The following is a 17,347-nucleotide window of genomic DNA, read 5'->3' on the forward strand; positions in this document are numbered from 1 at the left end:
GTGTGATCCAATGGAAGTAAAATCGATAAGTGGATACAGATACTTCATAACATTCATCGATGATTTCACAAGAATGGCACACATTTATTTAATCAGAGCAAAGAATGCAGTAATGAGCAAGATTGCAGGCTACAATAGATGGTAGAAACTAAAACTGGTCACAAGTTAAACGTCTTGAGGTCTGAAAATGGAGCAAAATATCAAAACAAAGATGTTGAAACCTTCCTGAGGAAGCATGGTGTAACCTCTTGCAATATTAAGTTTTTTTGTATGTATTTATAAATATTCCAAGCGTACCAGGTAATAAAGCGACTGACGTATAAACAATATAGTGATATAGATGTGTGATAGTGTTTACAAAATAGATAAATATAACACGTGTTTATAAAAATATATAATGCATTTTAATATTAAAAGGTAACAGGCATATATTGAGTCTATTTAAGTGAACGCAACAAGTGCAATTGTTGAATATAAACAAAGTGCAAAAGTGCTAGTAAATAAATAAATAAATAGGCCTTATATAAAATTCATACATTCATATATAGAAGATGATAAATATATAAAAACAAGAGGAATATATAATGTCAAAAACATGGAGGAATCAATACATATCAACAGTTTAAAAATATATTAATTCTTAAAACTGTTAAAAAATGTAAACCAAATAAATAAATAGTCCAAGAAGTTGCTAATAAAGGTATATCTTATCTGTATCAGTTCATTCAGGCAAAGGCAGCTTTCCCCAACACATTTAGTCCGTTTAAGGACTTCATCAAGGGGTCCCTAAACGGATGAAACGTATTGGGAAAAGCTGCCTTTGCCTGAAAGAACTGATACAGATAATATATACCTTTAATAGCAACTTCTTGGACTATTTATTTATTTATTTGGTTTACAATTTTTAACAGTTTTAAGAATTAATATATTTTTAAACTGTTGATATGTAATGATTCCTCCATGTTTTTAACCTTTTATATTCCACTTGTTTTTATATATTTATCATCTTCTATATATGAATGTATGAATTTTATATAAGGCCTATTTATTTATTTACTAGCACTTTTGCACTTTGTTTATATTCAACAATTGCACTTGTTGCGTTCACTTAAATAGACTCAATATATGCCTGTTACCTTTTAATATTAAAATGTGTTATATATTTTTATAAACACGTGTTATATTTATCTATTTTGTAAACACTATCACACATCTATATCACTATATTGTTTATACATCAGTCGCTTTATTACCTGGTACACTTGGAACATTTCCAATTAAGAGTTTCACCAAAAAATCCTACTACTCTGGGTATAGCAGACACCCTTTGACCTAAAGGGAGAACGTATACTGACACACTTTCAAAGAATCCTTTGAAAGAATCCTCCCAAAATCTCTAAGTTGGCGCCGGGATACTTCTCTCTTTTTCAAAAAGTATTTATAAATATGTATAGTGTGCCACTGTAGTGTAATGTAATTAGTATGCAGGGGTTTGATGTTTGCAGTGGTGACAGTGAGATAATGTATTGGGAGGACTGTGGACTATTGTAGTATCCCTGGCACTGAAGGGGTGCTGATGGCAGTTTGTGGAGTGACAGTTGGAGCTGGTGTTTTAGCAGTTCTCCCAGGGCTCTGACTGCTACTTACCTGTGGAGAGGAGGCTGTGCCTGGTGTTGGAGAGCTGGAATCTGGTGATTGATGGAAGGAGGTACGCTGAGATGAACTCTGCTAGACATTAGGGGCTGGATCCAGAGATAGCGCTGCAGATGCTTTCGCTTAGGCATCTGTCCACCATTCCCCAAACTCCTCTGATGATCGATAATAAACTTTTGAAGCAACTTGTTCTCTCAGTGTTTTCTTTCTCACAGGGGCATAACCCTTGGTTAGGATCAGTGAGGGGCTTGGCAATCTTAGAATATAGGGGTACAAATTTCCTGTAGTATCCACAGAAGCCTAAGAAAGATCTGAGCTCTTTGAACTTCTTTGGTCTAGGCCCAGGATGGGGAACCTCAGGCCCAGCGGCCATATAAGGCCCGTGGAAACATTTGGTCTGGCCCTCAGAGTATTTTTCTAATAACCTGATCTGGCTAACAGGGTGCCTAGAATGGCACCCTGCAGCCAGAATCTATGCAGCAGTGCTGCCTGGAGCATCCTTAGGATATTCAAACTGTCACACAGCTGCCCTAACAGCTCCTGAGGATGCTCCAGGCATGCTGTAATCACCGAAGATTGTGGCCCCAAAGGTTCCCCACCCCTGGTCTAGGCCAATTCATTACTGCCTCCACCTTTGATGGATCGGTGGCAATTCCATCCCTGCTTATCATATGACTTGACAGATGTCTGACAAAATCTGAATTTATATAAAGACAACTTAATTCCTCTTGACCTCAACCAGTCTAACACCTTCATGAGACGTTGGTTATGTTCCTGTAATGTGGTTCCTTAAACAAATATACCATCTAAATAAACAATCACCTTGTGATAATTCTAGTCAAGTGCTTCCTCTATCCGAGGTACTTTATACTGGTCAGGAACTGACTGTTCTCTCCTGACTTCTTCCTTGCTACAACAAGTGGTGAAGCATAAGGACTTTCTGAGTGTGTTATTACATGTTGTTAAGGCTCAGCACTAGCAATGGGGATAGTCCTGCACAGCTTTGAGATCTGGAATATCTTGGCTGGATGCGGCCGTGTAGTTGCCTTGAGGGCTGGAGGTGTTAGTACAGAATGTGGCTTGTGAGCCAATTGATTGTGATGCGGCCTTTGGGCCAGTAGCAGCCTCTGGGCTGGATAGGCCTATGAGCCAATTGATTGTGATTCGGCCTTTGGGCCAGTAGCAGCCTCTGGGCTGGATGGGCCTGTGGGCCAATAAGTTGTGATGCGGCCTTTGGGCTGGTAGCAGCCTCTTGGCTGAGTTGCTGCCTTGGCAGGATACGGCCCCTAGGCCAAGATACATTCACTTAGGAGTGTAGCAGACTTTGGGTGGAGTGGCAGCCTTGAGGGCTGAAAGACTTGACTGGAAGATGCTGAGGTTCGTACATTGTCGCCGGGATGACACCAGCAGTAGAGCATAAAGTTGCGTACACAGGATGCTGACTCTGATGAGTGGCCTGTGCCACCGGGTTGACATGAGCTGCAGGACACTGGGTTGCGCACTCTGGACTCTGAGTGCGGTCTATGCCGCCTGGATGACATAAATGGCAAGGCAGGAATGTAGATCGTGCTGCCAAGATGACACAAATGGCAGGTAGTGCAAGTGCGGACCATGCCGCCTAGATGACATAAACATCAGGAACAATGGAGCTGGCTTGAAACTGGAAACTCGACTGTGAACAGGAGACCAAACAACAACCGGAAACATGTGAAACTCTATCACTGGCATGGAATGAAAGGCTGGCTGGAATTTAACAGACACAGGGCCCAACCAGAGCAAGCCTCCCTTAATGACAGGCTAGTGTGCACCTGGGCTGTGCACAGACAGGAGAATCAATTAGTGTGCACTTGATACTGCACACAGAAAGGCAGTAGTTAGTGCAGTGCCTCAGTAGCAACTAAGGCTGGAAACTGCAAGCAACATGATCTGCTTAACTGCAGATCCTAACAATGCATCTCAATTAGCTTCTTTGGATGTTCCCTCACATCCTCAAAATAAGCTGGAGCCAGTCTCCTAGATATTTCCCTAAAAGGGATGGTGTCAGTCAACTTTATGCAATGTTCAACCCCTGTGGCTGTCCCAATGTCCCATTCTTCCTATGAAAATAATAGAGGATGCTGACTGATCTCCTGTAATAGCTGACAAGGAAGAAGAGGAAATGTCACTACCAGGATGATTTATGTTTGTCATCTTTAGACTTAAGGGGCATACACACTAGACAATTCACTTCATGAGCGACATCATCATTGAGCACAAACACTGAACAATATCATGAACGATATTGTTCAGTGCCGGGCTCCCTACCTCATTCCCGAACATGAAACAACCTGACAATATCGTCAGGTTGGCCTGCATGTTTGGGTATTGAACAACAAAGACCAACAACCTGTGGGACCATGCATCTTTGGTCTTTGGTCATTATCGCTCATCGTTTTTGTGTACAAACTGGATGATATAGTGAATGACTGAATGATAATGATATCATTATCATTTAGTTGTCCAAAATATCGGAAAGTATGTGTGCATCTTAAGGGACAACACATCCATACCCAGGTTAGTGGGGGTTTCTTTATCCTGTTGCTATCACCAAAGAGTCAGATGCTTAAAAAAATGGGTATTCGTTCCCACAATTATAGACATCTCTCCTTTATCTCCTGGAGAGTATGGACATACTAATGCAATCATTAGGATTTTTGTCCATCATGCTGGTTGAATTTTCAATGCATTTGATGTTCACCACTTTATATCCTAAATAGGGGTATTTGTGCTTGCTTCGTCTCCTGATAGTAAGACCTGTGACAAGTTAAATTGGTACATTAGATAAATACTGTTTCCCGAAGCTACAAAACTTTGTGATGTAACTGTAACAGTGGGTCTGGGTGAGTTCCACAGCTGTGCACAATGTCTCCCACACCTGAAGAAACCTCTTGCTTAGAAACACCCTTTTCTCCTCACAGCTTTGTGCCCTCCATTCATCATATACTGCCGATTGTTGTTTATTAACTTCTGGTCTTCCATCAGTTTAATAAACCGTGTCTCTGTTTCAATGGTCTCAGGCCCAGGCATCAACAGTTTAAGCTTTCAAAGTGTCTTTTCCCTAGCATCAATCAATACCTGTTCTTGCTTGACCTCTTTAATAAGTCCACTTAAAGTTGGATTAAATACACAAAGGGTTGAACAACGAATCCCTTGAGCCACTTGGTCAGACGTCAAGGCCCCATGGATAATCTAACCATGCTAAGGAAGAACCCAGATGGGTCACGTGAGGCGCACACGTGACCCGCATCAGCCGGCCTGCTGCCAACTGCCACTGAGACCTACTCGCTGATCAATCACAGGGAAGCAGTCCAGCCGCGGTCCATTATCAGCTGGGGATCCGTCTTTAAAGCATAGCGGTAACACTATCTCACATCCTGTCGCTTTTACTACATCTGGTTAAATCCCTTCAGGGGGGAATGGCATGTCTTGCCTTGCACTGCAATTGGCATAATACCTCAACTACTCTTTTTTCCCTTCACTGCTGGGACCCCCTCTCTCTCATTCCTTGCCCTATACCTTTTGGCATGATGGGGAAAAGCAGAAGAAAGTTGTCCCATTAGACAGTGAACCTTCTTTCAATCTCTATGTATAACATCTGTTAAACACATTGGAGTAATATTACCAAGAGCATATTGTTACACTTCGGGATAAGAAGACTGCACCCCAAATTGATAACATTTTGAATGTGATAGTGGATTACACACACTTCAGTTCCCCAGTATATGTTTCTACAGCGCTGCAATTATATGGATTATTATTACACTGCGATGCCAGTATGAACTGTATGCAACTGTCATGACTTACTCATATGCTTATACTTATTGATAGGGGGGCTTTTGAGGTATGCTTATTTTATGTTTTTTATGTCTTGTGACAGTTTTTGATTCAAATAATTGTGGATTCTAAAATGATTATTGTATTCTAAAATGGAGGTATAAAAGGCTGACAGATTATTACAGCTTGTGCTGCTAATTGTTTCTTTTATAAATTTTATATTTTCGCCTTGGTTTTCTATATAGCCGGATGATATGCTGAGGTATTTTTCTGAGATTTTCCTCAAGACCATTTTGTTTTAGCATCAATATTTAAACTGTCAGTTTAGTGGCTTTGAAAAAGAAAAAATATACAGTATATGTGTGAGATTAATCTCAATAATTGTTGCTACATGCAAGGTATACTCCTTGTTTTTGGAAACTGTGAATCACAAATATATGTGTGAGGTTTATTAATCTCAATAATTGTTGCTATTTGCAAGGTATACTTTTTGTTTTTAGAAACTATAAATTACATATATATGCGTGAGATTGCGTTATCTCAACAACTGTTGCTAATATGTAAAGTATTTTTCTTCTATTCCTTCCCTAAGAAATATTTTAATGAAACTGCATTATTAAAGGTTAAGTTTTAAATTACTACTATATACTTTTTCAGTTGGTATAAATTGATAAAGTGGTCATAACTTGATTAAGCACTATGAGAAGCAAAATTGGATGTATATACTGTGATACAAAAATCATAACTGAGTGTTTGTTTCCTGATAAAGTGTGGCCCCAACAAGAGTCCTTTTTTTCCTTCCTCTCAGGACCATTTCATATCCCACGGATAATCTGTTTCATCCTTTGCTTATCAGCATCTCTTCTCTGAAATTGTTCTTTTCCTATTATCTTTAATAACAATTTATTGTCCACTCTTTCTATTGTTCCACAGGCATAATCCAAGGTCTCGGTATAGTCGTGCACAGTAGAGGTCGGATTATTTTGTCTAGCAGCCAGTACTATGCCCATAGCTGTACTATGCAAACTTTCCACCACTCTTTTTTTTAATGTAGTCTGGACATTGACATACTTTGATTTGCTAAATCGCGGCCTCCTTCCATGCCTTATAAATTTCTTCCCCAGTAGGATTAGGTAAGATTCCAGAGAATATACGTAGCCTACAATAACTACGCTCATAATGCCACCTTTCTTACAAAGTTTTCAAACTGATTTCAAAGGGGTCATTGTTAGGATTTAAGGTTGTAGTATTATTACCACTTTGGCAACAGAGAGATCCTGTAATTGGTCCTGTGTTCAAGATAATCCAAAAGAAACATCCTTCAATTGATCCTAATAACCTTTCTAAAGATTCAAATATACTGTTAAAGCAGTGAAAGCAATTGATTGTGAAAAGAGGCTTAATGTACAGAAGATGACTGAAACTTCATGGACAGGAATATCTCCAATTGATACTGCCTCAGATATATTGACCTCTAGTTTTGACAGCTCTTCATGACAAACATTGCCATCAAGGCATGTATAAGACATTTAGGATGATCTCTGATAAATTATTTTGGCCATGCATGGACCAAGAAGTAAATCAACAATGCAAGAATTGTGGTAATTGCTTATTGAGGAAATCATTGCCACAGTATGGAGCCCCATTAGTTAATATTACTAGTCAAGGGCAATTAGATCTAATCTGCGTACATTTTCTTACTTTCAGAGGGCCATCGGGTAAAGATTACCACATCTTAGTCATAACAGACCATTTTACTTGTTATGCCCAAGCCTATATAACACCAAACAGAAATCCACTACTGCAGCAAAGACGTTTTGGGATAAGCTTTTCATCCATTATGGATTGCCAGCAAGAATACATACTTAGGCAGAGAATTTAAGAGTCAACTGATTCATGCATACAACTTCTTACAATCTCAGAAGTGACCCACAACCAGAAAGATTTAATAGAACACTATAAGATATGCTGGGTACACTGGATCCTCAGTCCAAACATCAGTGGAGTAGGTACTAGAGCCAGCTAGTGCAAGTGTACAAGTGCACAAAAATAGAATCAACTGGGTATTCCCTTATGTACTAATGTTTGGGCATGAGGCTCTTCTTACCCATTGATAAGAGCTTGGGAGTTTCTACTAACAACACTTCTTTTCTGACCCCATACTAAATATGTATAGTGATTAAGAAGGGAGCTAAAGGAAGCATATCAACTTTCCAGTCAAATTTAACAGAAATCTGGAAAAAGAAACAAGACTTAATATGAGAAAAATGTAAAAGGACATGCATTGAAAACTGGCAACAGAGTGCTACGTTGATAGCAGGGATTGCACAAAAGGAAGCAATTATAGAACAGATGGAGATACGGTTGAGATTGGAGAATGGATCAGGACCTATTGTGACATATCTTCGTCAACATCTTTTACCTATCAGCCATGAAATTCAGTTACCCAAGCCCAGTAAAGAACCTCAACAGCGAAGTGAAAAGGAAATTAATGGCTTAAAGAACAGAACACATAGTTATCAACCTATACCTGTAGGCACATTCTCTTATAATGAAAATGGTGATACAGGGAGGATAGCTATGAGTATAACACTGGAGGCTATTATTACAGAGATAGTATGACCCCATTGTTAGATGATAAAGCTCCTTTGGCAAAGTATAATTTCCAGACTGGTCATGATATAGGTGACTCTGAAGTAGGCCCATCTAATGGCTTTAAAGTGGGTAGAAATGTGGAGAGCTATTCAAGTTCTGGGGATATAATAGAAGGATCACTATAAAGTGATTTACCAGTAGTCTTGGAAATAGTAACTCTATGGAACCAGTTAGGACTCACAGTGACCATCCAGTAAAAATGCAAAAACCTCCTATGACATTTATAGGATTACCTGTAGAAGTACCAAGCCATATTTTGTAAATTCATGGCCCTTTTTAAGTAGTGCTTACTAGAGTTAGGATAAGTTAGGATACTAGTCATTTTATGCAAAAACAGGAAATGTAATACAACAGGTTATGTAAAAAAAAATATTGTGCTCTGGATCTGAAAATGCATAGTATATCTGTGTCAGTACCTGAGCACCAGGGGGAGAATGTAACACTTTGCAATATTAAAATAGGCAACTTTGAGCATCTAAATAGTATATTTCCTTTTTTAAATGTATTTATAAATATGTATAATGTTCCACTGTAGTGAAATGTAATTTGTATGCGGGGGTTTGATGATTGCAGTGGTGACAGTGAGATCATTTATTGGGAGGACTGTGGACTATTGTAGTATCACTGGCACTGAAGGGATGCTGATGGCAGTTTGTGGAGTGACAATTGGAGCAGGTCGTTAAGCAGTTCTCCCAGGGCTCAAATTGCTGCTTACCTGAGGAGAGGTGGCTGTGCATGGTGTTGGAAAGCTGGAAACCAGTGATTGATAGAAGGAGGGATGCAGAGGTGAATGCTGCTAGACATTAGAGGGAGTATCCGGAAAGTACTGTCTATAATCTGGATCTTAGGAGGAGAAATGTGAGAGTCAGCCAACCAGAGGGTTTGAGGCCCAGGCCCAAGGAGGAGTCTAGTCAGCACTGCTGAGCCTGTGGTAGATGTTCCTGCCTGGAAAAAAGTGTAAGCAGTGTAGTGAATGGAGAATATGGTTAATGCTGTTAAGGGAAGATGACAAATATTGTAAATTATATGATGTATGTTGATATAAGGTGCAATATATATGTTGTTGTATGGGGTGAGCGGTGGTCATGCTGGGAAACTACTGCATCCAGCAACACTGTGAGTGTGTGCTGCCTATTCCTTGGTGTGAAATTTTTGCAAAACCATTGAAGGTGTATAAGAAAGTAGTGATTTTTTTTCTTCAAGTATTGTGCAAGTGGAATAAGGAGACTTTGTAACATACAGTATTTAGCATCCACTGAATGTGATGTGCAGGAGGGAGTTGGTAAAGTTGTGTTTGTAACCATCTTGGTTTTTGGCTGGAGAAAGAAGATTTTTGTTAACATGTGTTCACTCTACTAGGGCTTATGTGTTAAGCACTTGTGTATTCAGTGGCCCTTCTGCTCAGGGGTGCCATACCCACACCATAGACAGTGCAGGGGAGAGTCATTGTAAGGTGGTGTGCAGCACAATATCCTGGCACACTATCTAAGTACCAGTAGGCAGGGCTGCCATCAGGGGGGGACTGCAGGAACTGGAGTCCTGGGCCTGACCCTGGCTGAAAGGGGGCTACTACCACCACTGCAGAGCCTGCAGCCAGATCTACCACCCACCGACCCGATCTCCATTAGGAAATGGATGGAGCTGGAGGAGGCTCCACCAACTTACATGATTTCAAAACAATAAAGCTTGTTTTGGAGTCAGTGCGTATGACATCATGACATCAAGTGTTCCTCTGGAGGATGAAGGCCGACATCAGAGGAGCCGCGGATCAAGAGGATTGAGAGGAGCACTGTCTGCAGTACTGGTGGAAGAAGTGGGATCCTTCTTCACAGAAATAAGGTAAGTTGGCAGCTCTATAAGGAGGAAGAGTTGTATTCAGCACTCAATGTGACTCTTGCTAGTGTGATGTTTCTTAAGGAAATTGATTTTTATTTGCTAAATGTAATTTGGTTTGATACATTTACCATATGTCCATTAGGTCCCTTTGGTTGCAATATTTGTCCAATTTCAATTGCTTTGATGTCATCAGATGGTTTTCCAGTAGATTATCATGGTTTTTTTGAAGTTTTTAGCTAAGGAGATACTTTACCACCTCACAGATTATAAAATTGCAATAATGATACAGAGGATCATGTTCCTAAACAGGAAAGTGTAAACCCTTTCAGAATATGAAGCCAAGTCAATAGAATAATATACAGTATTTAGGAGAAATGTATAAATTGTTTATTAGGTCATATGTGTTGCAGGATTCCTTTTAGTGGCCATGAAAAATGGGGGCTTGTGTCCTTTCACTGACAATGGCAAATTAACTGCATTATCTATGATAAATTTTCTCCATTAATATCAGAGCTATTTAACCAAATAAAAGATTCCAATATATTTACTAAATGCTATGTTAGAGTAGCATACCATCTTATAGGTATCAGACTGGACATAAAGGGAGGACAGGTTTCAATATCAGAAAAGGGCATTACAAATATTTCATTTGAATGCTACTTGAATTATGTAATGCTCTGACTAGTACCACAAACTGTCTAAAGAAATTTGTGGTACTACATCAGCACACAAACATTGCTGCATTCATCATAACATCGTTCATTTGCAGAAATTACATGTTTGGCCATCTGCAGCAGCTGTCAGCAAAGGCATCACCGGGTGTAGTGACACCCGATGCGGCACTTACTGGCCTGTCATGTGTGCAAAAGTGGGCATGTGCTGACAATGTGTGTGACCTTGTGTCACTCCCCCATCCTCATCATGCTGTGGTCTTGCCCAGTGCTCCAAGAACTCCATGGAAGCCCCCAGCCTCTCTCAATACAGTGTGGATAAGGGGTGCATGCAAGCATCATCCATCACCACTACAGCTCTACTTGGTGATACCATCCGAGGGGATGACACCAAAATAGCACAGCACATCTGCTATTTTGGTGCCTCCCCTTCGGATGGTGTCACCCAGCATGGCCCTCACCCCTCGCACCCCCTAGTGATGCCACTGGCTCTCAGTTTCCAAAGATATTCAGGAGAAATATGTACCTACAATTCTATAGCTCTCCCCAGAGGTGCGACTAGTGTGTACAGCATTTTCCATGACCTTATAGTCAAGCTCAACCCACAAATGCTTAATAAGTATAAGATCTTATAATTGCAAAGGCCCATCCTTCAGAGACAGTACCCCAATCCCTGTTTTTTCAGCAAATTGTTTTTGCATAAGTTAGATGCATAAATAGAATTTTTGTTCTGCTGCATGCTGAAATTTCCATCAACCAAGTGCTGACCACATGTAAAATAGCATGGTAACCTTTCTGGCTAATTATTCCTTGAACTTTGTGAAAATCTCCCATTTTTGCAGCAACAAGACAGACCCATGCCTTTGCATTCCCTTCACAACACTTGACAGAAGGTGTCAAGCACTTCTCTTTAATTAGCTTTTTGTCTCACATACATCCATTAGCCATAACATTAAAACCACTAACATATGAAGTCTATAATAATGATTATCTCATTACAATGGTAACTTTCAAGGGGTGGGATATATTAGGCAATGTATCAACAGTCAATTCCTGAAGTTGATGTGTTGGAAGCAGAAAAAATAAGCAAGCGTAAGGATCTGAGTGACTTTGACAAGGGCTAAATCATGATGGCTAGACAACTGGGTCAGAGCACCTCCAAAACAGCAGGACTTGACGGATGCTCCCGGTATGCAATGACTGGTACCTTCCAAAGTGATCCAAGACAGTACAGCTGTTGAATGGGCGACAGGATCAAGCATCTGTGGGATGTGCTGGAAAGACAAGTCAGAGCCATAGAGGCACACCTAGCAACTTACAGAACTTAAAGGATCTGCTGCTAACATCTTGGTGCCAGATACCACTGGACACCTTCAGAGGTCTTGTGGAGTCCATGCCATGACAGTTCTGAGCTATTTTGATGTCATGAGGGGACCTACACAATATTAGGCAGCTGGATTTAATGTTATGACTGATAGGGGTTTGTTCTACCTTCAAGCAAAACATCTCAAGACTCATCCGTCCGTTCAACATATTTAGCTTAGTGGTGATCCAAGATGGAGCAGATACTGTATATTAACATAACTTACAAATAGAAAACATTTTGGTAAAGTACACTTCCATAGATAGCTATAGATGTATGTTTTTTTTTTTAATAATGTTTCAGTAAGTACTCATCTAAAACCCTTTGTACTAAAATTCTTTTTACCCTAGTAATGTTAGCAGTGTCAGATTTGAGAGATTAGTATCACATTCAGGGGTTTATTTGCTAAGCATTGGTTACTTAAACTCTGCGCTTCTGATCATGTTAATGCCCAAAATTTAAAAGGGCAATGATTTCATTAGTGAAACATGGCTAGTAGAGGCATTATTCTTTTAAATTTGGGGCATAAACATGATCGGATGAACCGAGTTTTAGAACTCGACGGTTAGTAAATAAATCCCTTAGTGTATACCAGTAAACAAAAAATGTTTAATTTATAAAATATAGTTAAGTAACATATCAATATATAAAGGTATTCATTATGCATAAATGAAGTTGCAGATTACACTATTGTCTTATATATCAGTTCAGCAATTGGTACTTTTAATATTGGCATTCTATGTTTACATAAGCACCAACATTATACTACAAGATATATAAGGGTAAGGTCTAAATGTCCATTGTATTATTCATCCAGCTAACTGATGGAGGTAATCACTTATATGTAAATGAACTGTCAATGGCTCGCCACCATTGGCAATCACTGGACTGTGAAGGTTATGTCTTAATAAGACGCAAAGCACTTCACATGCTTTGATTTACTGGAAGTAAAACAGGAAAGTCCTCTGAGAGTATGAAGGACACTTGTTTCAGATAAAATGTCTAGACAGTAGCAATATATTTTCAGCATTTATTATAGGAAAACTGCAAATTAAAACAGAGTGCAATGAAAGTTCCTGTGACCCAGAGTTCAAAAACACTCTGTTAAGGAATAGATACATGACCTTTCAAATATACATCCCCAGCCTCAGCTGTAAATATTTACAGATATGAATATAATGAAATCAATAAGTCAGCTTTGTTATTATTCTTGTTTTACCCTTTATTTAATTCAGAGTAAGTGCAAAACATCACATGACACACGAGCAATGCACATAATGAAAGGAAGAAAGAACATTTTAATAATGTATCACTCCTAGCTATAACAAAGTTACACAATAATGAGAATGAAACAATATTATTTTATTTTAAAATATATATGAGAATAATCAAAATACATAACACATGTTCTAAATATGCACAGTGCTAGGTTTACTTACATTTTTTTAAATAAGGAGCATAATGTAGTGGCAGATTATAATGATAATGGTGAAATACTGCGTTTTAAATATTCATTGAATTGAGCATCAAAACATTCATGAAGTTTATATTGCTGAAATATAACTGTGATAAGAATTCTTATAGTTTTGCGAAAAAATCTCATAAAAGAGATATTTGTAATCTATTCCTTTTACTTACATAATTCCCTTTAGGTTGTATTTGGGCTGTCTTTTATTAGGATGTAATGATTTTTTCAAACTTCAAATTACAGTATGGCTGACAAAACATTATAAATAATTCTTCAGAGGCATACACATTTGTACTGATTTTATCATCTGAAAGTTGTCTCCAAAACTGAACTTTTTACAGCTTCTTCATTTTAAGAAATGGTGATTATACAGTATTAGACTGGATATATGTAATCTTGGGATCTGTAGACAAATAGCCATAGGACACAGGAGCAAGATTTCACAATGTTGTTTCACTTTAGAATTAGTGACTTTGCTTCCAGTTATTGCACATTATTGCTCCTCACATATAAGGCTGTGTGCCCTTTTGTGGCCCATAAGTCATCATGCAACTTGGGTTTTATAAACATTTCGTCTTATTTGTTTATCGTGCTTACTCTTTAGAAGATGTTTAGTCTTGTACTTTTAAGGACAATGTAGAAAATTGTTATTACATCAAAAGGTGAATTCTAAAGTTAGTAAAATATAGAATATAATAATGCCACTATAATATATGTTTTATATATATATTACACAACAATGTTTACGTCTAAAGTACAAAACAGTGGTTGCTCAAATCAACCTAATAGTTTTTTACAGGTAAAGAAATTGGCTTACTCTAGACTAGAGAAAAAGAAAGAATGGGTGCTATTATAATGTAGTTTTAAAGACGCCAGTACCGAGAAGCCTTGACGCAGTCTGGTGCATAACCATGTATTTGCAAATATATGCAAGAAAGATCTCTCAATTTCTATTATCATTTTGTATTCAAGTCTTTTTGCTGAGTTTTTTTTGCAGTGTGCTGGAGGGAACATTTTTTTTCTAGTCTAGAGTAAACCCCCCTTTACAAGCACATGTGAAAAACTATTAGATTGATTTGGGCAACCACTATTTTGTATTGCTGTTCTGAGAGGCATGGATGAGACCAGCATTGGGAGGGTGTGTTGGTTTCTGTAGTGCTATTTGGAGGTCTCTGGAGTATCTGCAGGTGAGTTGGCTTTCAACTTAAATATATTTATTGTGGCAGTATCACCAGAGATGGCGTTGATGTGCCGCAGATTCTGTGGTGGGTTGGAGAGTTCTCCCACACAGGATAGAAATACTGAGATGTGACACACCTGTGGGTGCCTTGTGGAAAAAGCTCAGGTGTGGGCTGATAAGAAGGCAGACTAGGCAGGTTGCTGTTGAAAACAGTCTATGTGGGACTGTGGCAGCCAGAGAGCCCAGTGAAGCTAAGCAAGCCATTGGGAGCCAGGAGGACTGAGTCTAGACCTTACAGGAGGGGACCATAAACCTCTCAGACTGTGTAACATTGAAGCAGCTTGGCTGCAGGCTGAGGAAGCCAGGGCCTACTGTATACCTGAAGAATACAGGGAAGGCCACCAAGACTGATGGTGTTTGTATAGCTGTGGCAGCCAAACCAAGCCAGGCTGGAACCGGCAATAGACCTGCAGAGAAGCAGGCAGAGACTTTATTGGCAGACTAGCTGCACCTTGGTACAGAGAGTTCAAGAAGTGAGCTAGTGCCCTAAGAGAAGGTTAGGTTGTTTGTTATTTTCTATTTCTATTTCCTGATTACCATGCTGGAAGTAAAGCACCATTTTCGCTTATTTTACTGGAATGCCATGTGTGTACTCTAATTCTGCACCTAATCACTGCATCACTGACACCAATCTACCGAGCTAATTATCCTCAAGTTATCACATTATGTATGTGTTGTTATCAGGTGGCACACCAATATGCAATTATATGACCCAGAGTGGGTACTATTTTTATACAGCATTAGGAATGCCAGGAACAAATGATGCAGCCCAGTGCTTAGCCATGTATTTGCAAATATATGCAACAGAGACCTCTGAATTTCTATTATCATGTACAGCTATGGCCAAAAGTTTTGAGAATCACACAAGTATTGGTTTTCACAAAGTTTGAAGCTTCAGTGTTTTTAGACCTTTTTGTCAGATGTTACTATGGTATACTGAAGTAAAAACATTTCATAAGTGTCAAAGGCTTTTATTGACAATTACATTAAGTTTATGCAAATAGTCAATATTTGCAGTGTTGACCCTTCTTTTTCAAGACCTCTGCAATTCCCCCTGGCATGCTGTCAATCAACTTCTGGGCCACATGCTGACTGATGGCCGCACATTCTTGCCTAATAAATGCTTGGAGTTTGTCAGAATATGTGGGTTTGTGTTTGTCCACCTGCCTCATGAGGATTGACCACAAGTTCTCAATGGGATTAAGCTCTGGGGAGTTTCCTGGCCATGGACCCAAAATTTTGATGTTTTGTTACCCGAGCCACTTAGTTATCAATTTTGCCTTATGGCAAGGTGCTCCATCATGCTGGAAAAGGCATTGGTCGTCACCAAACTTTTCTTGGATGGTTGGGAGAAGTTACTCTTGGAGGATGTTTTGGTACCATTCTTTATTCATGGCTGTGTTCTTAGGCAAAATATGAATAGTCTTAGGATGCTTTACTGTTGGCATGACACAGGACTGATGGTAGCGCTCACCTTTCCAAGGACAAGCATTTTTCCAGATGCCCCAAACAATCTGAAAGGGGATTCATCAGAGAAAAGAACTTTACCCCAGTCCTCAGCAGTCCAATCCCTATACCTTTTGCAGAATATCAGTCTGTCCCTGATGTTTTTCCTGGAGAGAAGTGGCTTCTTTGAGCTTATATGTTAAATTGTATGTACTGTAAACTGTACTTCATTCCAATGACAGCAATAGCCTTGCTGGCGGGGAGCCATATAGTCATGAAGAGGTGTCTGCGTACTGCATGACACAAATACTTTAAGACCTCTTTTACATCTCCATTTATGGTATAAGTGGCCACAAAACACATAAAACAGAATTTGTGTTTGTTATGCCTTGAGCAGGTTTCAGTCATCTGGTTAACATGGAAAATGCTTGTTAATAGAGGAAACATGCAGTGTGCTCTGTTGGAAAAAGTACAATAAACCGTATTTTAGAAATTTAGAAACAGTGTTAAGGCAGCCGAGGATGATGATGGCAGCCGTGTATTATAAGCACTAAAGACCTGATTCAGACACGCTCGCTAGATGCGGCAACTCGCTCCCAGCATATGGAAATTCAGGTAAGTGACATCAAGGCAGGCGATTGCATGGCAAGGCATAAGCACGTCCAGAATGTCTTGGCGAGCGATCACTTTGTGTTTATAGATGCCCACCAGCCTGTCTTTAGTCGCCCACTAGCAAACGTCATCTCCAGGAAGTATATACAACCGTTGGTACATCGGTTTCCATCGGATGTGACCGCAGCGCTTGCGGTTGACTGTACCCTCCCGCAAGCACTGTGAGCACTTCAATGTATAATCCAGCCAGGTTACGTGTACTGTGACGCTGCTTGTTAATTATGCATGCCTCTGAAATGGCGTTGAAACTTCTCAGGCACGCCTGCATTCGCAACTCCTCTCCCCTGTTACTACTGGCCTGCCCCTGTTACCACCCACAAACGGGCTCTCCTGTCACTCATTCCACTGGGCTGTCTTTGCAGGGCAATTTAGTGCATCCCGATCGCTCGTACTAGTTTGCACACGCGCATGCGCACTGTGAACTATATGCATGCGCACATTTGTAAACATCGAAAGCAACGAGCGATCGCTTGCTAGCGGGCAGGTCTGAATCAGGTCCTAAGTGTATTAGAACATGAAGTGTAATCTAT

Source organism: Taudactylus pleione, unplaced genomic scaffold (assembly GCF_031769625.1).
Source record: "Taudactylus pleione unplaced genomic scaffold, aTauple2 ptg000021l, whole genome shotgun sequence".
Taxonomy (NCBI): Eukaryota; Metazoa; Chordata; class Amphibia; order Anura; family Myobatrachidae; genus Taudactylus; species Taudactylus pleione.